The sequence below is a fragment of the Euprymna scolopes genome, chromosome 1 (genome assembly GCF_053919585.1).
Source record: "Euprymna scolopes isolate OS-2025 chromosome 1, ASM5391958v1, whole genome shotgun sequence".
In the NCBI taxonomy this organism is placed as follows: Eukaryota; Metazoa; Mollusca; class Cephalopoda; order Sepiida; family Sepiolidae; genus Euprymna; species Euprymna scolopes.
Window position 1 is genome coordinate 150,148,234 of NC_136482.1, and position 26,895 is coordinate 150,175,128.

The 26,895-nt window shown below is 32.8% G+C and overlaps 1 pseudogene; it reads left to right on the forward strand.

Moving 5' to 3' along the window:
• The first annotated feature begins 15,239 nt into the window (after positions 1-15,239).
• Positions 15,240-15,341, forward strand: LOC145284284 (U2 spliceosomal RNA; annotated as a pseudogene).
• The last annotated feature ends 11,554 nt before the right edge of the window (positions 15,342-26,895 follow it).

Here is a 26,895-nt window from a genome sequence, read left to right on the forward strand (position 1 = left end):
TCGTGCGTTGTCATGTTATTAGCAAGACCTGCTTTGGACAACAGAGCCCGGTCAAACATCTCACAAATGAAAAGATCGGCATGATTGTGCAGCAAAGTTTGACGTTTCCTACATGCTCACTTGAGTTGCTTCAAAGTTTCTGCACCCCTCCGTATCAGTGCCCTCCACTGCTTGGGAGAATATGTTAGTGCCTTACAACTGTCGACAGGAACATGAAATCTTACCAGACCCTCCAGGAGGCTATCACGAAAACGTATATTTACATGGATTAAAAGATACATATATACGTCGCCTGAGATTATCACAAGATTCATATGGTAGACCAATTTTACATCTAACAGGACGATACTCAGCATGATATAAACGTATCAGAAAACTCAACATGATATAAATATATTAAAATTCAACATCATGTAAATGTATCAAAACTCAACATGATGTAAGTGTATGAGAAAACTCAACATGATGTAAGTGTATGAGAAAACTCAACATGATGTAAATGTATCAGAAAACTCAACATGATGTAAGTGTATCAGAAAACTCAACATGATGTAAATGTATCAGAAAACTCAACATGATGTAAATGTATCAGAAAACTCAACATGATGTAAATGTATCAGAAAACTCAACATGATGTAAGTGTATCAGAAAACTCAACATGATGTAAATGTATCAGAAAACTCAACATGATGTAAGTGTATCAGAAAACTCAACATGATGTAAATGTATCAGAAAACTCAACATTATATAAATGTATCAGAAAACTCAACATGATGTAAATGTATCAGAAAACTCAACATGATGTAAGTGTATCAGAAAACTCAACATGATGTAAATGTATCAGAAAACTCAACATGATGTAAATGTATCAGAAAACTCAACATGATGTAAGTGTATCAGAAAACTCAACATGATGTAAATGTATCAGAAAACTCAACATTATATAAATGTATCAGAAAACTCAACATGATGTAAATGTATCAGAAAACTCAACATGATGTAAGTGTATCAGAAAACTCAACATGATGTAAATGTATCAGAAAACTCAACATGATGTAAGTGTATCAGAAAACTCAACATGATGTAAGTGTATCAGAAAACTCAACATGATGTAAATGTATCAGAAAACTCAACATTATATAAATGTATAAAAAAACTCAACATGATGTAAATGTATCAGAAAACTCAACATGATGTAAATGTATCAGAAAACTAAACATGATGCAAATGTATCAGAAAACTCAACATTATGTAAATGTATCAAGCACTCAACATGATGTGAATGAATCAGAAAACTCAAAATGATATAAATGTATCAGAAAACTGAACATTATGTAAATGTATCAGAAAACTGAACATTATGTAAATGTATCAGAAAACTGAACATTATGTAAATGAATCAGAAAACTCAAAATGATATAAATGTATCAGAAAACTGAACATTATGTAAATGTATCAGAAAACTGAACATGATGTAAATGTATCAGAAAACTCAACATTAATTAAATGTATCAGAAAAATATCAAAGTGCATAACACTATCACTGCTTTCGTCTATGTGTGAAAGATATGGACCAGGTTAATCTAAAAAAGGTAATGTCAACCATCGCAACAAATGTGTTAATGTATTTTAACATGTAATCGTTTATGGTTTTCATACGATAGACGTCAATTTATGTGTATCTCCATCTAGTATACACTATATTTAAATAAGACTAATGTAGTATATTATTTTAGATCGCTTTTTGACAATGCCATTTAATTAGAAACCCGATTCATATAAAATAATGTTTTATTTTATCTGCAATATATCACCTGTCTGTTTAAATGTAAATATGTATGTATGTATGTATGTTTGTATGCCTAACTAAAACTTTCGAGAGAGGCAACGGATTTTTACGATATCTGTATCATTTTAAAACCTGATTTACCGTGTTTTTATTTAGAGCGTAAAAAATGCAAACGTTGTCTAACAAAGTTTGTCCAAGTTTAGAAAGTTGGTTGGTTGGTTGTTTTTGTTTTACGGCATATAAACCCTTTTCGGGTTATTTAATGCCGAATCCAAAGATTTTTGAAGAAAAATTTTTTAATAGAATATATTTGTTGTTTTCAAGTCGGTTTCTATTTAACCCATAGTTGGAACCCTAACAGGTACTACCACTCAGGGTCAGAGTGGATCTGGGAGCAATGGTAATTAAAGGGTGGCTCCACACTCCCAAAAGCCCACAACCTGGGGTCTCACCACTGGATATAGTTTAAGGTCATATCCAGGACCGACCAAGTTTAGAAAGGCCAATTGTTAATAGCCATCTGGCGGCCTCCAATGTCGTACGGTTAGTCTAATATAAAATGATGAAAAAATAATAAAAATGCAAGTTTTTTCTGGTTTTATTTCAGCCTCTGGATTAATAAGCGGTTGACACGATAAGTAACATGGTTGAAGCCTAGATAATCGTTAGAAAGTATATAATTAAAATCGCCCACAATAATAGTAAATTGAAAAAGTAATATAAGAATCGAACCCCCCCAAACAAGGAAAAACAAAACAAAACAAAAATTAGCATCGTGTTTAGGTTGAGAAACCGCTCCCAAATCGAAAAATAAATAATCCTACGAGTAATTCTTTTTTTGTGGGGGGTATTTGTGTGTAGGCAATTTGAGCATAGATGAGATTCAGGTTTGAGCGCTTAATATGATAGTATTTGGTATTATATTTTCAGCATGATAGCATCATGTAGAAAGCGCTGCTATCTTCGAACATTTCTTGAGTGTTTCTTTATGTATGTAGAAGTGTGTTCTGGAATTATAGAATTGACGCATCTCAGCCAATCCGTTGGGGCGGATTTTGAGAAGGGGGAAGTTATTATTTTTGAATCGGTTAATGGTAAGTCTAGGTAATGTGTGTGTAGCTAATAACCAGTTATAATCGGTGCAATGAAAGTATTGTATTGAAAAAGTAGAATAGGTCCCAGTGTCAACTTGTAGCAGTGAGAGGGATAAATAATTATAAAGAAAAATAGAGACCCCTTCGTCTATAAATGCTGCGATTGTGATAAGGTTGCTCCTATGATGCAATGTAGCATCTTATAATAACTAAATGTGTCTTAAATTGTGTTCGAAAATGAAATGAGATAGTGGCTAATAGCATAGACTTTATGAATTAGTATGTGGCATTTATTACTTCAAACTTATGATATTTTGTCCAGAGGGGAATTTCAGCTGTCAAAATATTGTATAGGAAATGAGTTGCACATGCCTGGGTATGAAGATTATGTTTTATTGTCTATATAAAATAACCTTTATAAAAAAAAAAACAAATTTATTTATAAAATCATATTTATCCACTGTAACATTGGATCAAAATTTATCTGCAGTGTATGAACATGACATTTCATCTGGCCGTATGTACTAATTATATTTTTCTCTCGTTTTACGTAAAATGTAAGTCACATGCCAACATATATATATATATATATATATGAAAATACAAAAATGCCCATATATTTACTTTAATGAACCAATTGTAATTGTGTTATTTTTTAAATTTGATTGTAGATGTTGTTGGTTGGTTGTTTTTGTTTTACGGCATATCAACCTTTTCAGGTCATTTAATGCCGAATCAAGTTATTTTGAAGATTTTTTTTTTTAATAGAATACATTTTTTCAATCCATTTTCTATTTAACTCATAGTTGGAACTCTAATAGGTACTTCCACTCCGGGTCAGAGTGGATCTGGGAGCAATGACAATTAACGGGTGGGTTTACACTCCCAAAAGCCCGCAAGCTGGGGCCTCACCATCGAATATATTTATAGGTAATATCCAGGACCTGATTGTAGATGTATTTTTATGGTTATTATAATAGATTTACTAAGATATAACACTACATAGTGCCTATTTATATAACACATATAAGTACGCGTTTATGGACGCTTATATATAAACATGAGAATATACCAGTCGACATAAAACAGTTACATCTAATCCTCTATATCAATTTCATTATAAACAATGCAATGATTAGTTAACTGCAATTATAGCATTGTGTCTGAAAAGTTGAATTGTAATTTAAGCCGAATATTTAAAAGGTCTCATCGATCACGCTTCATCAATTCGGAACTGGACGTTCCATTGATGTCCATTAATTAAAACACACAAGAAGAAAAATAATCGGCGCCATTGTTAAAGTTTAATAATGAAAAAAACAAGCTTGCCTGATTAATTGAAAATACATGTTGACATTTGCCATTTTTTTCTAATTAAGAACATGAAAGTTATCGACAGGTATTAATCACAATATTATTTGTGCGAAGAATTCTTATTCTCTAATTGAAAATAAAAACAAATTTGTCTGAACAGAGAAGAAGTAAAGACACATTGGTCAAATGATAATATCACTTTCGATAGTGGTTTGCGTGTTGAGCCGTGACCTTCGTAATAGCATGCCGAACCATTATAAAATGACGTCTCCACTGAGGTCATAGTCAACAACAAGGTAAGACTGTAGATAATGAACGATAGATGTGTACAAAAATATTTAAAAAGTAAAATCTTGGAGCGACAGAGGGGGAAAAAAGAAACATAATTTATACTAAAACTTAAATTATTCAATATTAACTAGCAAGAACTCCGGAAATTCCACGGGGGACCGATTCATATGTAATATATTGATGCTGGCATTCTGTAGATATTCAGCGTAAATGGAGCCGCTCTAATATTATTGTAGCTATTTTGTTAAAACCGCAAAGATATTTAACCAAGATAAGCAGGGATGCCCGGTTTAGCAAGGTCGTACAATGTGCTTAAATATGGTATTGTAATTCTTGCAGATTTCGTATATATTATTATAGAGTTAAAGTTCGATCGATTTTTATATATTATAAAGTTGTGATTTCAAAACTAATGTATATATATATATATATATATATATATATATATATATATATATATATAGTGGAATGGGGACATAAATGGATGGTCACATTCAATGCTGCCAAGACTAAACTAGTTTCCTTCAATAGTTACAAGAAACCTTCTATGCCACTAATAGAAATGGGCAGTGACTCCCTGTCTGAGAGTACATCTTTCGAACTGCTTTGCCTAACATTCACAGGAAACATGAGTTGGAACAATTATATTGAAAACATTGCCAGGGCCGGTGCGAAAAAGGTAGGCTCTCTCTACCGTGCTAGAAAACTACTGACACCTGAAAGTATCCTGTACCTCTATAAGGCCACCATTCGCCCATGTATGGAGTATTGCTGTCACGTTTGGGCTGGTGCATCTGCTGCTAGTTTCTCCCTCCTAAACAAGGTTCAAAAGAGAGTCGCCAATCTGGTAGGCCCTGAACTGGAATCTTAGCTTCAACCTCTATCCCATCGACGAAACGTTGCATCCCTCTGCCTTTTCTACAAGTATTTTAATGGTGAATGTTCTGACGAACTGCAGACACTTGTGCCCCCACGACGTAGACACTCTTGACAAACCCGACAGGCAGCTAAATCCCACCCCCACACAGTAGAGATCCCTAGATGCAAAAGATCTGTCTACTCTAGTAGTTTCTTCCTCAGAACCGCTAGACTCTGGAATTCCATTCCAGGTCACTGCTTCCCTAACTGTACTTACATGCAGAAGTTCAAGAGTAATGTGAATCGACATTTTGCTGCCCAAATCCCAACATAATGGCACAGCAGTTGCTGCCCCTGATAGTAACCCCCTACACCAAAGTGTCAATGTGCCTTGTTTGGGGTGAAAATGTAATTATATATATATATATATATATATATATATATATATATATATATATATATATATATATATATATATATAACTTTAGCTTTCAGCTACTATCGAAACAAAAACCGAAACCAAAACTTATGAAGAATTCCTGAAAGAATTATTTATAAAAATAGATTACTAAGGTGCCATCAGCTAAAATCGAACCCGAAACCAAGACTTATGAAGGATTCTTGATAAAATCATTTAAAGACAAAATTATTATACCATTAGCTATGAGAGAAATTTAAACTAAAACTTATGAAACATTATTAGCAAAATTATTTATAAAAAAAATAAATGACTTGAGTGGCATTAGCTATAATCGAAACCGAAACAAAAAAATATCAAGGATATTTGGTAAAATTATTTATTACCAGAAATAAAAATATATAACTATTAAACGACCCGGATCTATGCGTTATACAGGAAATAACAAGCCCGCTATCTTATTAATATGTAGATTAAAAATAGGAAAAATTAGAACTAATTTTAAAAGAAAAAGACCGTGTGTTGTTTTTGCGAAACAACATAATTTATACCTTTTTTTTCATGGATTTCTATAGACTAAAAGGTGCTTATTAGTTGACAAATTACATTTAATAAAAATAATAGCACACGGTTTCATTTATACTGCATCAGAGAGTTAGTTAATATGAATTAAAAAGAAATGAAAAGAAAAGAAAATCAATATAAATGTATGTATGTTGAAAGCAAGTAACCAATAAATCCAGCAAAAAATATAAATTTAATGAATAAACAAGCAATATTAAAACTAATAAATTTATAGCGAACACTAAATATATTTAAATTAAAATTCATTTTAATTTAAAGAATAATATAAATACAAGTTACTAGTATATAGCTTTTTAAATAAAGCATAGAAAAATCTTTTGGGTCATTTTATTTAAACTTATTTTCTCAATAATGATATTATTTCAGTACGATTATTATTCCGCATAAATACTAAAAACGAATTAACGAGTTTTGTGTTCTTATTTAGGTTTCAATAAATAAAACAAGACAAAATGCAGACAAGCCAGGCAAACTTAAGACGTACAGACGAATGGTAGAATTAAATCACATAAATTGATCGAGATTTAACCTTTTAAATAGAAATTTCAGATTTTTTACCACTGACAGGAGAGGTCATAGTCTTTATTATATACTAGCGCCTGCTCCGCATCGGCACACATAACGCCGCATTAGACACAACATCGAGTACACTCAACATCTTACTATCAACGCTTACTGTTACATGATAAGGGCTGTCCCCTTTTCCTGTAAGTGTAAAAATAGAGAGATTTAATTAAAATGGAAATGAAATAGAATAGACGAAATTCGAACCGCGTAATTTAGGTTTAGTAATAGATTACGAGAGAGAATTAGCAAATGGAATGTAAAAAACAACCCATTGTTTAGCTTAGAGATAAAATAGTTTTAAGAAAAGAATGTGCATTGTCAATTCTGTTATGAAAATTCAATTGAAGAATGCAACTATAAGATAATTTAATAAACATGCATTTAACATATTGGAAATATAGGTTACTGGAAATATAAGTTAAAATTCCTTTTGTAAACAAAGGAAGACGTTTTGGACACGCATTTCCAGAACACGTGAAAGAAGACACATGTTTTGACATGTGCATGACGTCATGGAAAATGGGAAGTTCTTGATATAGTTAGAAACTTTAGAGTTAAGCAGGGGCGTCTGAGAGAGAGTCCGAGGACGAGAGACGACAGTCTGGGGTACAGACATGGGAGTTGAACGTCTGGAAGCGAGACGGTCACCTTTGGAACATAGTATGTAAAACTTTGAATTCTTGACTAAGAAAACCACGGCCGGTCGGAAAAGAAATAAACCCATCATGTGTTTTTATAAACGTCGTCTTTGTGTTGTAATTCTACCAAAAGGTAAAGTGAAAATTGTCATTATATGTCTTGTATATAATGTGTTTTAAAATGTCTTTACATACACAATGTGAACTCTACATCTCATATCTACACTTCTAAGTACGAACATTTTATATATATATATGAATCTGTTTATAACACGAACACACAACGCAACAACATCTCTCTTAATAAGACTCTCTCTTACTAAGACTCTAAGACTGACTTTAATAAGTCCTAACAACGAACGATAACACCAACAACAAGAACAATAACAACAAAACGAACAATAACAACAAGAATAATAATAATGAAAATATATAACATTACCTTGTGAACTTGGAGTATGGGAAATTCCAATACGCACAAAACAAAATCACAAAAAAAAACAAAAATACCCTAAGGGTAAAGATAATGAATAAACGTTGATAAAATGGAATCTTCTGATCAATAGTAAGACATGTTATCAGTTTCGGTTCAATTGCTGTCCGTATGCCGAAAGATGTTACTGCAAATCTATACAGACAGTGATAAATTCCGTTGACAGGAACAGGTAACCTTTTTGACATTTGCAGGAACGGCTTAAACCCCCTTATTTCGATCTTTTTTTGTGATCCGCGTTGCTCGTTACGAACCATATATAGATAAGGACAATCTAGATACTCACACCTTTCAGGGAGAAAAAGAATGTTTCAATTCGGTGGATTCGTTCAAACGTTTTATTGGTATATATATACAAACACATATAAATAAATAAATAAATAAATAAAAACTTGGAATTTTATTAATAGTATAGATAAAAATTCAAAGGCGGACAACCCAGTTGTACAACCAATAGTTTGGTTGTATTTATAATGATTAAAGCTTGTCTGTTCTGTTAAAAATCGTTTTGAGTTTCTTAGATAGAAATACTTAATCAATTTACGGGAGATTTGTAATATGACATCTTCGTTTCGTGAAAAGTACATACATATCAAATGATTTTCCATATTGTTTTTTTAATTAAGTAGATTTATAAATAATAAATTAATTTTTGTAAGATATATAAATCTGATTTAATTAATTTTTTTATATGGGGTTCACCACTTATCAAGGCCCGAAGGCCACTCAGGGATAAGGGTTATTGCGTGTACAGTAATCAATGAGATAGTATTGTAGTAATCATTCGTATTGGGTGTTTAGTTAGAGTGTCTTACTTAAGCGGGCGGTTTATCAGGAGTTTGTTTATGTTGGACTTGAAAACGTCCAAGTTGTAGTCAGGTGGGAAACAGGCAAGCGGCAGGGAGTTAAATCCTTTCAATAAATATACAAATAGTCTTATTTTACATGTTTTTATGTGAATACGTTTGACTTATACTTTTTAACAAAATAAATATAGATTTTTCTATAATTTTATTCAAAAAATAGTCTAGCACTGTTTGTCCTCTTATGAAGAAAAAAGAGATTGTAAAAAAAAAACTTAACTAAAAATTTTTTCAAACGGTTTAATTTGAAACTTAACATTACATTTTCTTTTAAATCAAATACACCGAACAATTACCAAACTCAACAGAAATTACCCGATAAAAATGTAGAGTATTTTTTTTATTTTTAAAAAAGTAAAATTATTTTAGTGGGGAGACCTGCTATTATAGAGATAGGGTTTAGCTCCAATTTAACTGGTCCGCTGCAGTTATCTAATAATGTGTATTCCCGATATTTATATATATATATATATATATATATATATATATATATATATATATATATATATACATATATATATATATATATATATATATATATATACATATATATATATATATACATATATATACATATATATACATATATATATATACATATATATATACATATATATATACATATATACATATATATATATACATATATATATATATATATATACTCCTTCAGTTATGGTATAATATGAATTATGAATTATATATATATATATAAGTATATATATATATATATATATATATATATATATATATATATATATATATATATATATATATATATATATAGGCCAAGGTAGGGTGCTATTTGTCATGGATATAGTGGGTGGGAGAGGCGGCTTGTAATTGTTAAAGGAGAGCAGCTTAGTTTTACTATCATTAAATGTTACCATTCATTTGCGGCCCCATTCCACTATAGTATGGACGTCATTTCAAACGTGCTTCTGGGATATCAAAAACACATATTGTTCCTTTTATATATCTGATGTTTCTGCTTATGCGGTGATACTGAGTTGAACTAAAGTTGTCCAGTCGGAAAATAATCTTAGATCACATATTTTGTTGAATGCAGGTTTTGAATTTATTATTATATTATGTTGGACCCAATATATAGTTATGATATAAAAAAGTAAAAAACATGATTTGTGAACCGCCATAGAGAATCGGAATCAAAAAGTTTAGCTTACGGTTTACTTTTTTCTTTGGGTGTTAATCCTTAGGCTATGAAGACATGCTTGCTTCAAGGCTTAAATTTAAAACATGAACCAATAGCTTTTTACGTCACGCATGCATATTCATAATTATGTTCTTCAACCTTAACCTGGCAAATTCTATTTTTTATTTAAAAATTTTCGACCGATTTTCCCCGGCTAAAAATAAAATATGATGTCTCGCATTGGTTTGAATACTCTATATATTAAGTGTCGTGTCTGTAAACAAAACAATTGACGGAGAAGTTTGGTAGGCTAAATGCTTTAAACAAATATATATACCAATACATAATTGTATATATATATATATATATATATATAATGTGTAATCAGATTTTTTTCTTCACCATATTCCTTCTGCTTCACTTTTTTTTTGTTTTCAAATAAGATCTTTGACTTACTTGTTGTTTCATCAAGTACTTTTGCATGAAAAATCCGATGCCGCATTTTGCTAATTCCTACCCTCTGATGAGAAGGAAAGTATTTCTTCTAAACTCCGCGGATTAAGGACTATCCATTTATCTAGTGTTTTCCTTTTCAGATTAAATATGTTTTTAACTCATTTCAAAGTGGTTTCAACATGTTTTATTAACTTTTTGCTCGTATATATATATATATATATATATATATATATATATATATATATATATATATATACTTATATATATACTTATATATAATGTGTTTACTATACACTTTTTACGCAAATATTAAGCAAGTAAAAATCATGTAGAATAACTGCAGGAATATGATTATACGAAATAGTTAACTAAAGCTGACCATCTTACACGAAAACAGAAAAAAACTTATAGGAAATTTTAAAGAATATTAAAATATGCTAAGTATTTTTCAGATTAATGAAATGCCATGTATATTAATTAAACAGAAATTGTTTTAATATTAATATAAAATACGAGGATATATATATGTATATTTTTTTACATAACATCACCACATTATCAAGGCCCAGAGGCCACTCAAGGATAAGGGTTAAAGAGTGTATAGTAGACATTGGACAATATAGTAATCATTAGTAATGAAAATTTGGTAAATTTGATAACTTATATGGAACGGCTAATCAAGAACTTATCTACTTTAGACTTGAACACAAACATATTGTTGTCAGCCGGAAAGCAGGAAAACGGAAGACAATTCCACAGGCGTGCAGTTCTGAGAAAGAAGCTTTGTTCATGGAATCTACGTTTAGGTTTAGCCACAGATAAAGAGTGGGGTGAATTATTGATAGTGTTTACAGCTAGACGAGTGTTTCTTGTGAAAGTTTGGCGAGGGGGGACCATAGATTGAAGCTCAGTCGAACACTTTCCATGAAAATAACGATGCATCAGAGACAAACTCGCAACATCTCTTCTGTGAGATAGAGGTTGCAAGGAGGAGAAAATGACACCTCCTACGAGGCTACGAAGTCTATTTTGAACTCTATCAAGCAGGACAAGTCCTTTCTAGCAGCTCCTGCCCAGATGTGGCAACAGTATTCCATCCTTGGACGTACCTGGCTCTTATATAGATACAGAATAGCATCAGCAGTGAGATATCTACAGGATCGATAGAAAGATCCCACCATTTTTCCAGCGGCCTTGGCAACAGATGTGATGTACGTGTTCCATTTAAGATCAGGAGTAATCGCCAAGCCCAGAAGCTTGTCAAAACTTGAGGCCTCATGAAGACGAGAGCCATTCATTTCAATTGATGCCAAATGTGGATTAGAATGTTGATGATGTAAAGAGAGAAGCTTGGTTTTAGATGCATTAAAAGTAACAAGCATCTCCTTTCCCCATTGTACTACGTGCTCAAGATCAGAGGAGAGAGAATTGGAGAGAACTTGGTCGTTTACTGTCTTAGATGTGCTACCATAAATGGCAGTGTCGTCAGCATAAATGTCTACAAATGATGTAAGGATGTGATTTGGAAGATCATTAATGTAGATCAGGAAAAGAGTTGGGCCCAGGATGGACCCCTGAAGGACACCGGCATTAATACTGTGAGCTTCTGATTTTTGCCCCTCAACTACTACTCTTATGAACCTATCAGAAAGAAATTATTTAATAATTGAGAAGACTTTTCCAGCTATACAATAGCTAGCGATCTTATGAAGTAAACCTTTATGCCATCCCCTATCAAAGGCTTTAGATATGTCAAGAGCAATTGCCCTAGAAAGATTGCCACCGTCGAGAGATTTGCGAATCCTATGCGATATAACTGTAAGGACCTCTGCTGTAGATCTAGCAAAACGGAAACCATATTGAGTGTCACTAAGAAGGTTATTTTTGTTGAGATGGTTGATTACTTCTGTATTTAACACAGATTCTAGCAACTTACTCATGACGCACAGGAGACTTATTGGCCTGTACTGAGAGGGGGATGAGCGATCACCTTAATTCTTAAATACAGGGCATACTGATGAGATTTTCCAGGGAGATGGGAAACTATTCTCCTTAAGACAACGTTTAAACAGTTTTGTAAGTATGGGCGCTAGTTCAGGTTGAAGTTTTTTGAGTACTATAATTGGAATACCGTCAGGGCCAGTTGCTTTACTGGAATCATATATATATATATATATATATATATATATATATATATATATATAATCACTTCATTTTCTCACATAAAATTAATATGCGAAAGTATAGATTTATGCGCAAACTTTAAGTATTTACTTCAAAAGTGCTCAATACATAGGTAGAGCTCGTTCGTAATTTATAAAATATATATGGAAATTACGCTACACAGAATATCCCGCGTTTCATCCACTCTAGGAATCTTCAGGCTTATGCGCATAAGTGGATTGTGATAGAGTGGATGAAACGCGGACTATTCAGTATAGCTTAATCGCGCCATATATATTTTATAAATTATATATATATATATTTTATAAATTATATATATATATATATATATATAGATAGATAGATAGATATAGATATATATAATTACATTGTTAGTTCTATCTTATTAACACATAATTTTAGTTGTTTTCTATAATATATATATATATATATATATATATATATATATAGTGAACAGCTTTTTCCTTCAAATTATAAAAAAGATCATTTCGAAACATTGAAAACTAGTTTTGGATTTTTTTCTCATACAATAGATATTTACTTTCGATTCATCATACTGTATTATATTTTAGAGTACATTTATTTTCTGTTCTATTTTTTTCCAAAAAAAATTTTTAACATTTTCTTTCCTATTCTTACTCTCATGTAATTTTTTTATACTTGATTTGTTCTATTTTATTTATATTTCATAACATATAGTTTTTTCTTAGATTTTCTGTAGAAAATGTATTTTATTATTTTTAATTGTTTAAATTATCTAATCTTAAACGTTCTAAACTAATTATAAAATATATAAATTATAAGATATATTTATTTAAAATATTTTGTAAAATAAAATTTTAAATATTACGTTGCAGTACTACAATTTTCTAACCAGCAAATGATAAATTCCAACAACATTTTCTTTGTATACATTTTCGTACAATATTCTTCTACCTAAATCCGTCCTTCATTATGGCCATTTACTATTGTTACAACAATTTGCGACAAGGTATTTGACATAAGAATGTGGTATTCAAAGATATACATAAAAAACATCGGCCCTGCGACGAAGTATTCCACCGGGCACGATAGAGTGTACAAAACACTGACAACGATACATTCATAGAGTCGGTATTGTAAACCCGGGCCACTAAATGGTTTAAGGACAAGTAAACGACTTTTACAGCTGCACTTAACGCTAATATATTCGCACGGGATTTTTCTGCTAACAACTTTTTTTAAAAAATTGTTTACCGAGTAATAGTTATAAATGAACAATCGGAAAGTTGTTTTTTGTTTTTCGTTTTGCTTTAACTAAAATATAACGTCACAGATGTAGTTTTCCATTCTTTTGTGTTTCTCTAAAATAAAAATAAAAATGACTTGAGAACTCTGAGAAATGGAAAGGGTGGGGCGAGTCCTACTATCACGATTGAAAAGGTGTGGTTCGGAAAACATATCGGACACTTTCGAAACAACAACGGACTTATATTAAGAAGTGTAAAATACAATTCGTGCGTGATTATTTTTAGAAATCTGTCGTCAAGACATGGAAACTAGTAAGCGACAATACAGGTTGGATTTTTTCGAAATACCATCAAGTTATAAAGACTTTTTAGAAATGCCGTCGTCTAGTTATAGAAAAAGAGTAAAATGAAATTCGATTAGACTTCCTAGAAAAAAGTAGAGGCTTTTAAATATAGAACTTAAAATACGATTAGATTGTATTTTCTAGACAGATGTCATCGGTTTTAAATAAAGAATTTAAAATGCAATAGGGTTATATTTTCTACAAAAAAGTCGTTGCTTTTAAATGTGAATTAAAATGCGATTCGCTTAAATTTTCTAGAATAAAATCATCGCTTTAAAGGAAGAAGTTAAAATGCGATTCTGCTGTATTTTTGAAAAAATACTCGTCGATTTAAAAGACAAATATACAATGCGATTCTACTTTATTTTTAGTCGCATGCAAGCGAGTCTATCAGTTACTCCGTCGCCGGTCCGTCGGTCTGTCGGTCGGTCTGTCCGTAACACTTGTGTGCTTGGCCTTTTTCGTTAAGATAAAAGGTCTATTGTTAATAGATGCCGTTCTTAGCTTTTTAAGCTTTTCTTGGTTTTTTGGCTAAGATCAAAGTGTGGTATCTGTATAATAATATATAATAATTGGTGAATTAAGGAGCAACCCTCCATACCAATTGTCACTATCAAGCTCCCCTACTCCCCGGGGAGCTGGTCCCCATTTCCCTTTCATCCTCACATTAAAAATCGGCCTTGTGCCTAATTTGCTCGGTAGGGGAGCAAATAAATACCATTTTCTTGGCTTTTGTGGACAAAGTCAAAGTTTAGTATCTGTTCCGACAGATACAGCAAGCAAAGACCATATGTGGGAGAAACACCACATATAAGACCTTGGTCAATATAGGGACAACCCTTCATACAAATTGTCACTATCAAGCTCCACTGCTCCCCGTGGAGCTGGCCCCCATTTTCCCTTCACTCCTCACATAAAAATCGGCCTTGTGCCTTATTTGCTCGGTGGGGGAGCAAATAAATGCCCTTTTCTTGGCCTTTTGGCCAAGATCAATGTGTAGTATCTGTTCTTACTACATGCTGTACTTATGTTTGTAAATTTGTGATATAAAGTGGGGTATCCCTTTTCTGTATGTAAAATGATCACGCACTTTACAGGCAGTCAGTCTCAAAGCCATTCAAGTCATTCTCCAGATCATTCAAGTTGTTTTTGAAGGATTCCAGTTATGTTTTTAGCATTCAAGTCATTTTTAAGGTCATTAAATTCATTCTTAAGTTCATTGAAGTCATTCTAAGTCATTTACTTTTTATTTATTTAAGTCATTTCAGCCCATTTTTTCGTAATTTTAGTTTATCTTTAAGAATTTCATGCCAATCTTACATTCACGCATTCATTCATTACACAAGAGCACGCGACTAATTGCTATCAGCCATTTTTCTAAAATAGTCCTCGATTTTCAAAGAAGAATATAAAACGCGATTCTACTGAATATCTTAACAATAATCGTAATTTTATAATGAGGAATATAAAATGCGATTCTACTGAATATCTGAAAAGTATTCGTCGAGTTTAAAATGCGATTCGATCGACTTTTCTGAAAAGTTGCCGCATTCAAATGCATAACTTAAAATGCGGTTCATTCGATTTGCTCAAAAGAAGTTGTCGCTTTATAATGAGGAACTTAATATATATTTTTAGACAAAAGTCGTTGGTTTTGAATGAAAAAATTAAGTTCAGTTTGATTTTCTAGAAAAAAAAACTCCATGTAAATGAGGAAATTAAAATATAATTATAGCCGTTTTTTTTTAATTGATGACGTCATTTAGTGAGTGCTAGCTGTTTCTAACCATGTAGTAAGTTCTAATTAGATGTGTCGAGCCACTTAGTGACTGCTAGTTGTACGCTTATCTGTGTAGTGTGGGGCTAGCGTTGTGCTTAGCCGTGTAGTCTGAGCTAGATGTGTCTAGTAACCGTGGGCATAAGTTTATGTGATATAGACTATAATAATCATAGGTGTAGGTGGATATGTACATAGTTGTTTCATATTTACATTTATTGCGGTTGAGAGTTCTTGGTTCCGAGGTGGCAGTTTTCTTCTTTCAATTAGATGTTAATTTTAGTGTTTCCATGACTAGCATTCGTCAGTATCTACCTCATGACTGTCAGTCACACACTGTTCAATCTAACTCACTAATTTCTAGGTGTAATATAAAATTCATTACATCATCACTACACATCAGCCTAGAGATACTTGCTGGGTTTTCGGCATGCATCTTAGTTTATGTTCTAACATTATCAGTGAATAACATAACTACCAGATCTACATATAATTCATCAAGTTACATCTCTGAAAAGTATTTAATGTAAACACTTCAACTCTAAATATATATTTCAACTCAATAACATTATTTATGACATTCTGCTTTTACCAATCATAATACTCAAGCCTTATAGTACTTTCCGATGTTTTCCGATTTACTAACAGCATAGCACATACACACACAAACACGCATACACACACATATGCAGATATATATATATATATATATGTATATATATACAAATGATATATATATATATATATATATATATATATATATATATATATATATATATAAGACTAATCAACCAGCAGTGATTCTACAAGCTTTAGTTGTCAAATAAAATATCAATTAATTTCCAATCCACTAATTGCTAATTTAATTTTTCAATAATTGCTAGTATATTGTTAAGTTGTTTTTATTGATATGGAAACGGTACCACGTATTTCCTCATCAATACTACTACTACTACTACTAATTACTAAAAATGCCCGCCGTTATGGAACAATGTTTCTAATCTTAGTCGAACTTTATACTTTATTTATATTTCTTCTCCAGTTTAGAATAATAGAAATTATATTTGCTTACTAGATTTGGATCCTTCGTTTAGAATACATCATTCCAAGCTATTTACCTCTACATTAAAATTTGACCTTCTATCCAAGGATCTTTATTGTTATAAAAAAGTTTTACCTCAGTTACATTTAAGGCATGATAGCAGACACTTATTCATGTGAAGACATCCCTGTATAACATCAGACAAAATTTCTTCTTTAGAATTCACTATGTAGAGGGTTTCCAATAAACATAGATTGTATCTTTTTGATTTTCACAGAGCTATACTTCCTCCCCCTATTCACTACTGACCATTTCAATTCAAAATCTTTATTGTTTCTATTAAGTCCCCTTATGCAACCCCCTAATGCAGTTGTATTAACATATGTAAGTGTATAAGACAGAAAATCATGGGGATATTGTACATCTACCCCTATTGTAGAATATGTATTAATGTCGAGTGCGAGCGGTAGGAGTACATTTTATTTAGAGAGAAAATAGCAGCCGCTTCCACTGTAGGTGTTTGCGAAAATCGTGATGCTTCTCCTACCATGTAATCTAGTATTTTAATACAGCGAATAAATGTAAGTCAAATGGTGTTCAAAGGTTACTTGATATAGTATAAACATTTGTATGCTGCATCTGTTGGAGCAAACCGAGTGCACTCGGTCCAGAGGGGATTTTCTTCAATCAAATTGCACACACACAGATATATATATATATATATATATATATATATATATATATATATATATATATATATATATGGGTATATCTGTACTTGTAGGTGAATTGAATATTGGAATGCGTATATCTTTTGCTCTATGGGACGCAAATTTGCAGGGATTTTAAGATTATAAAACTATTTCATGTGAAAAATTTTATGTAAAAACTTTTATGACAATGGTTAAAAACATTTTGCCACCAATAATATATATATATGTATATATATATATATATATATGTATATATATGTATATATATATACTAGACTTTTAGTTAAAAGTCATATCCCTTAACTAATTCTTTATGCTCGACATCTAAATGTGGTATAGTCTGTTTGCTTTAATTCTAATCCCTATCAACGTCTGCCATCAAACGAACGCTATTAATACTCAATTCGCTGGTTCATATAATACCGATCTAGTTGTTTTTAAGAAAAGGTAAAATAGATTAACATGTAAAAAAAAGAAAGCTTATATATTTATACATATACACATTTATACATACCTATATCTTTGTATGTATGTATGTATTATGTGTGTATGTGTGTATGCATGTATGTGCGCATCGGGCATCAAGTTCTTTTATATGCTGAATGTGGCTATTGTTATAAATTTACGTGTAATAAACTGAATCCCCTTATCATGCTTAAGTGTTGCTGTCAAACGGGGTTAATGTAGCTTATCGCATTGGTGTATCCAGACTGAAGGACGCATGTGCATGCATGGACATTTATAGGGTTCTCGAGAGCGTATACTTTGATAGCAAATCGAGTCGTAGCTAGTGCTTCAATATAAACCTCTCATAGATCAATAAACCCCTTGAAGGAAAAAAAATTTTTCAGAAGAATTTACCGACGCACGTGAAATAAAAACGTTAATCTTTTCACAAGGCTTTCAGGAATACTAAATTGTCCCACTAGTATAGGATGCATAAGAGGAATTACTGGAGGTTGATTGAAACTTGTAAGACAATGCAGGAAGTAATGTGCCGGAAATCTGAAAAAAACTACACGCTATTCATATAATTTAATTAATTGAGATTTAATTTGTAGATTAGTATTATTTATTAATTTATTTATTAAGGACTATTATCCCAATCTTTTTTAGTTATTGTTTCACAAAAGGTTGTGAAACAACAACTAACCATGAGGATAATAGTCCACAATAAATAAATTAATAAATAATATTCATCTCAATAGTGAACTCCAATTAATTAAATAAAATATATACCATTCGGTACGGACGTGACAATGGAAGAGCAGATAATAAATAAACGTTGACCACAACATCCAACCTTGATCGTCGTTCGGCGCCCATAACGAATCTCTGCGGTTTTAGGTGAACATTGTCTGAAGATTGCGGTTTAATCCTACTCAAAGCCGGCCAGAAGCTAACTTTGCCAAAACGAGGTGACAGGATAACAGCGATGGAAGGCAGTAATTGCTGGTGATGCAGGTAGGTGATTTGGAGTTCCTGTTCGCTGTTACCACCTTACCAAGGCCAGATCGAATAGTTTGCTAAAACGTCGTGAAACAATAACTAAAAAAGATGAGGATAATAGTCTGCAATAAATAAATGACTGTAAACATACTTGCAAATTTTCCTAACCTGAATCACGACATTTGCTTCTAATAAGTTTTGTAATCAATGTATCTCTTTATGAGTATTATGAGTGTCTAGAGCGATATATCTCTATATAAATAAAATTAACCAATTTTTTTCTCGTGTGAGTTTGACTTTAATAGGATTAAAATCACGACATTACATTCAAATATAATGTCCCCACACTTCAGCACAGGATCTGAGGTGTGCTATGGTCTTCCACCCTTACAGTTCCTTACATTTTTATATTTTCTCCGGTGAGAGTTCACTGTCACAATCGGTTAGAATCAATGGAAGGTGTAAAATCCTTGCTCGCTATTCGATTAATACTCCGCCCGCGACCACTTAACATTGCTGCGGATACGTCCACAGGGAAATATACGAGGAACACCGGTTTGAGTTCTTAGTTACTTAAAAAATATGGATTGGCATTTTTTCGTCGGGTGAAACGGGATTTTACATTCTATTCTGTGGGTTACTTGTGCCATTTTATAAATTTCTTCTTCCCCCCCCTTTTTTTCCTCCCTTTATATTTTTTTCTCTTTTTGTAGGGGTGGGGGTTGCGATTCGAAGGATTACTTCAACGAGCTAACATTGGATTCCAGTTTGTACAAGAAACTTTAACAGTCAGCCGCCAGCGTTCTTCAAATTTTGCACCGATTAGTCGCTTTAATATATTATTTACTGTCGTTATACTTCTATTATGTTTGCATTGACTTCATACGTGATACTAGGGGGGTGCTGACTTCCTGTTTTCGAATTAGTTACTTGTTCATTATTTATTTCTATACATTGCATTTTGGAGAGTTTCATTAGCACAATTACTAATACGCTATCGATACTGGAATCAGACGACATTAAAATTGGTAAACAACGACAACAAAGAAAACATACAAAAAAAAAAAGAAACCAAAACAAAACAAAACAATCCAACATTAAAAAAATAGTTTTCTGGTTTTATTTTTTATTTTTTTTCATTGAAACAAAGAATAATAAATAAATAAAATCTAATAAACATATTTTCATTTTACACGGTAAGTTTTATTTTTTTGAATTTTGTTTTTCCATTTAAAAAAACAAAAAAATTAGATTTAAATAAACATGTTTGCATTTTACGCAGTAACTTTTTTCTTTCTTTTTTTCCTTTTTTTCCTTTGGCATTCTTTCACGTTCGTTTTGTTTTTATTTCTTTCAATTTTACGCGTCATATATTAGCTAAACCATGGCGGGGGACATCTATAAATGTAAAAGCTTAAATATGCGTGTGTGGGGGAGTGTTCCTTCGCCGTAAATCGGCCTCCTCCTGCCACTAGGACAATGATGTCATGTTGGTTCATTTTATCCGTTTCCAATCGTGTGTCCCTTTGGCGTAGAGGTAACTTGTCAGTCATTTTTTCCGTCTTGGCCCTGATATTTCGGGTTCGAGCCTGTCTTTCTACCTAAACCATTTTTCCTCTTTTACACCTTTTTTTCTTTTTTGTTTTTACATTAGTTCGCGGTTTTGCTTTGTTTGGGTTTTTCCATTTTTTTTATAACATCGTGTTTTTTTATAATATTAAAACAGGGTCCCCCTCCTACATACACACCTCCGAACACCCGGGCGACGCCGGGTACCCCCCGCTAGTATAATATTAATGCAATAATTTTAATTCATTGTAGTGTTTTTTTTCATGCGGCAATGGATAACGTTACTAATATGTACTTACTAGCCACGCTAGATGATCTGAAAATCACCCCTGCTTAGTTGCATGTTATAAAAACCTTGACACTTCAAAAGCATGTGGACCCGATCTAATCCCGGCTGTGCTATTAAAAAAGTGCTCCGTTGAAGTAGTACCAGATCTCTCCAAATTCTACAACAAATGCCTTAATGAATCTTGCTTTCCGGACTGCTGGAAAACTGCTTCTGTGTACCAGTTTTCAAGAATTCTGGCGAAAGAACGGACCCCAAATATTATCGCCTCATTAGCCTCCTCCAATTTTCGTCAAAATATTTGAATCCATAATTAACCAATCTCTAATCTATCACCTTACAGACGCTAAACTTCTTACTGACCAACAATATGGATTTAGACAAGCATGTTTTACAGCAGACATCTTAACTGTAATCACAGAACGTATATATACCATTCACTTGAAAAAGAGGGGGAGAGTAGAGCGGTAGCTCTAGATATATTTTGACAGGATATGGCATGAGGGTCTCTCCGTCTTAGATTAGAAAAAAATTCAGATTGTCCTCGACGGTCGTACATCTGAACAATATGATATAAATGCAGGAGTGCCTTGGATCTCTATTATTCCTAATATTCATAAATGACGTCCCCGACAAAATGGCCTCTGAGATGGGTATATATGCTGATGACACTATACTCTATAACAGGTACGACAGAGAAACAAATGAACACATATCTAAAGAAATGGCAGAATCACTAGAGGATGACCTCCAATCTGTAGTGGAATGGGGACAAAAATGTATGGTCACATTCAATGCTGCCAAGACTTAACTTGTTTCCTTCAATAATTACAAGAAACCTTCTCTGCCACCAATAGCAATGGCTAATGACACTTTATCTGAAAGTACATGTTTCAAGCGCCTGGGCCTAACGTTCTCAGGAAACATGAGTTGGAACAATTACATGAGAGCATTGCCAGGACCGCTGCAAAGAAGGTGGGCTCTCTCTACCGTGCTAGAAAACTACTAATACCCTAAAGTATCCTGTACCTCTATAAGGCCACCATTCGCCCCTGTATGGAGTATAGTTGTCATATTTGGGCTGGTGAATCTGCTACTAATCTATTGCTCCTAGATGGTTCAAAAGCGAGTCGCAAATCTTATAGGTCCTGAACTGGCATCTAAAATTCAGCCTCTATCCCATCAACGAAATGTTTCGCCCCTCTGCCTGTTCTAGAAGTATTTTAATGGTGAATGCTCTGACGAACTGCAAGCACTTGTGCCTCCACGCCGTAGACACACACCATCGACAAACCCGACAGGCAGCTAAATCCCACCCACACACAGTAGAGATCCCCAGATATAAAGGATCTTTCTAGTCCAGTAGTTTCTTTCCCAGAACCGTTGGACTTTGGAATCCCATTCCAGGTCCCTGCTTTCCGAGCTGTACTGATATGCAGAAGTTCAAGTGTAACGTGAACCGACATTTTGCTGCCCAACTCCCTACATAGTGTCCCAGTAACTGTTACCCCTGATAGTACCCTCCTAAACCAAAGTGGCAATGTGCCTTGTTTGGGGTGAAAATGTAATTTAACAAAAAATGATTATATGTATAAAGAAACATATAAGAAATGATTAAGTCAAATAACAACTGTCTACCTGTATTATTGTATTATTGGAATCCTTTGAGATTAGTAATTCGTATATTTATTTATTTATTTACGGACTGTTATACCCCTTTTTATAATTGCTGTTTCACGACGTTTCGGCAAAGTATTCCTCTGGATGGAGACGTTGAATCCTTATGATTCTAAGTGAGCATTGTCTGAAGATAGCGGTTTCAGATACAATTAAAGAGAATCAGCATTTATATCCCGTCAGGGTTAAGCGTGAAACAGGAACTAAATTAATATTATGTCTGCCTTTTTATTTTTATGTTTGACACCTTATACGTGACCGTGTACTTCGAGACGATATAAGGATATAACATGAAATAGTATGCAGTTCAGTAGTTCATGTGAAGAAGCATGTTTATTTTTAATTTTTTTTTACAAGGAAGTAACCACTTATCATGGCCCGGAGCCTACTCAGGGATAATGGTTATTGCGTGTAAAGTAATCAATGGAATAATATCTGGCGATCTGATAAAGTGTCTTACTTAAGAGGGCGGTTCATCAGGAACTTGTTTTTGTTGAACTTGAAGGCATCCAATTTGTAGTCAGGTGGGAAACAAGCAAACCGAAGAAAGTTCCACAGGTGTGCACTTCTAAGAAATAAGCTTTGTTCATGGAATCTACGTTTTGATTTAGGCACAGACAAATAGTGGTTTCAGTAAAAGACCGGCGAGGGGGGATCAGATTGGAACTCAGACGAGCACCTGCCATGGAAATAACGATAAAACAACGACAGGTTCGTAACGTCTCTTCTCTGGGAGAGAGGTTGCAGGGAAGATAAAAGGGCATCCCCTACTAGGCTACGAAGTCTATTTTGTACTCTGTCAAGGCAGGGTATGCTATTTTTGGCAGCTCCTGCCCAGATATGGCAGTAGTACCCAACCCTTGGATGTATCTGGCTTTTATATACAGTGAGAATTATATCAGTAGTGAGATCTATTGGAGCGGAAGAAGGATTCTACCATTTTTCCGGCGACTTTGGCAACACATTTAATGTACGTGTTCTATTTCAGATCAGAAGTAAATGTCAAGCCCAGAAGCTTGTCAAAATATGGAGATCCCCAAGACGATAGCCATCCATTTCAATTGATTCCAGATGAGTATCAGAGCATTGATAATGTAAAGATAGACACGTGGTTTTAAAGTAACCAACCACCTCGTGCCCCACTATACCACGCGCTCGGGATCAGAGGAGAGGGAATCAGAGATAACTTTGTCATTTACGGTCTTGATGTGTTGCCTGGATACAGAAAACTGTTTTTTAAGCAAATATTTTTGAAGAAATATTTTAAGAATATATTAATTCTTATTGAATTTTATTTCTAGATTACATTGCACCGTTAAAGGCTTAGATAAGTTACAAATTTTGCAATAACTTTAGTTATATTTATGTTCATGTTTTCCGCTATCCACGTTGTAGCATATGATATACGATCTCATATATTTTTTGCCACGGTTGTTACTGCAAGGCTTGATATTGATAATATAGCCGAATTTTTTTTTTAATAGATTAAAACCTGCTACATATTTTTCTTGAAATTTGATCTAAGATTCTGATTTTCATCGACGGAAGTAACCACTATTTTTAGCCTCATCAGAAAGTTTCATAAAATATGGAAAAGTAAGAGCCAGCTAAGATTTTATTTCACATTCATTTGTCGTATAGGGGTATGTGGTTTATAAGTGACATGAATCTTAACACGGCTGTGTTATTAATTTATCAAAAATACCTTTACCATTTTATACCGGGTGATCTTAATCTTTTAAAGAATTTTAAGAAGCAAGCTTTATGGACTAAACAATCGACACCTTATAAATATAACGAATGACAGCCCACATAGATCACATTTTCAATACGTTAACTAACACGCTATTTAACGTGGCTTTTTACTTATTGAAACTTGAATTCTTTGCTTACCGACTACTTCCTAAAACCAACACAAACTAACCTTCGTATGAATGAATTTATCTTACGTGGGCAAACTACATAATAAATAATTTCAAATATTTCTCTCTATAAAACTTTATCCTTTGTTTTACTTTATGAAGAAATGCAGATATTTATACATTAATTACTATTATTTATTTTTGTGGAAACCTCAATTCTTAACTTACCGAACTAATCATAAACCAAATCAAGAAAGAATTAGCTCAGTCTACAATGATGCATTAAATAATAAAAAATCTAATTTGTTTTTGGGTATGTGGGGCCTTTTAACGAATCTGTTTTAACTTTGTGCCGTCTTCCTACCAGGAAACGACTGTATACTGGTCCTGGTAGCAAATCCATTTCTTTGTCTTTATTTCGCTCTCTCTCTCTTTCTCTCTCTCTCTCTCTCTCGCTCTAGCAAAAGTACCCGTCGGTGACTGGGTTCAAAAACAGCCTACAGAAAAGGGACTCTGATTTATGAAAGTATGATAGGTTATGAAAAGGAAGGGCTGTAAAGAGATAGCTTCGAAACTGGGGGTATCAAAACCAAAGCAAAATATGATGAAAGTCAAAATAAAATAGATAAACCCCATAATTTATTATACCATACCTGCTCACACTGAAACACTTATCACTATATTCTGTGGATCTATATTAAAAAAACCTTGTTACACTTTGTGACATATTTCCATTCGATGGAGGTCAGGCGCGAAGGAACACCCCATAATATTATTATAATACCATAGTTCTTCAAACTGAAACATAATTATCAAAGTGTACTTACGCAGATAGATATGAAAAGTCTTTATTAAAGTTTGTGCCTATTTCTAATCTTTTGTACATCTATATAAAAAAAGCACTTGTAATCGTTTTTTTTATTTTAAATTTTTTTTCGATATTTTGTAGACCAAGCGCGTACGCAGACCCCCACAATTTTAATGAATCATTATACCAGATCAAACATACCCATTCCTGTGTCTCGATACATATTCAATCATAATATGTGATCATTTCTCTATAATAGTCACCCATATAGGAGCCTATTCGTGACCACACACATACGTTCAGCTTTATATATATATATATATATATATATATATATATATATATATATATATATATATATATATTTATGTGTGTGTATACATATATATATATATATATACATATATATACATATATATACATATATATATATAGTTATACATGGAAAACTTTTGATTAAATAATTCAATAAACGAGGGTGAAACAGTTTTTAAATTACTTTGTAAGTGTGCCATTAATGAGGTTCTCGAAATCGCACCCTTCTAAAACAGTTTTATATTTGTTAAATACCAAGCATTTTATAATAATAAATATGATAACAACAACAACAACAACAATAATAATAATAATAATAATAATAATAATAATAATAATAATAATAATTATTATTATTATTATTATTATTATCATCATCATCATCAAATTTTAGCCTTAGAAAATAATACAATGTTAAAGAGTTTGGTGCCATGGATAATTACTTTTTTTAACAGACAGTAGAATTATTAACGCAAGGACGATTTTTTTTAAATTTTTTTACAAAGGAGTCACCGAGGATAAGGGTCAATGAGTCCACAAATATCTGTCATCGATATCAGCGGAAATTTGATAAATTGGATTTCTTAAGTGGATGGCACATCAAGAATTTGTTCGCGTTGGAATTAAAGACAACCATATCGTTGTCAGTTTGAAAGCAGGAAAACGGAATAGAGTTTCGCAGGCGTGCAGTTCAAGAAAAAAGCTTTGATCATGGAATCTACGTTAAGGTTTAGGCACAGATGAAGAGTGAGGGAAATTATGGATACTGTTGTCCGCTATATGAGTGTTTTTCGTGAAAGCCAGGCCAGAGGTACCATATATCAGAGCTCAGATGAGCACTTGCCATGAAAATAACAATACAGCGACGTTTCTTCTATGGGAAAGAGGTTGTAGGGGAGTGAAAAGATCATCCCCCGCTAAGCTATGAAGTCTATTTTGAACTATTTCAAGGAAGGATAAGCTGCTTGTAGAAACTCCTGCCCACATGTTGAAACAGTACTCCATCTTTGAACGCACTTAGCTCTTATACATGTAGAGAATTGCATCAGCAGTGACATGTTTACTGGAACGGTAGACTGATCCCACCATTTTCCCAATTGCCCTGGTAACGGATTTGATGT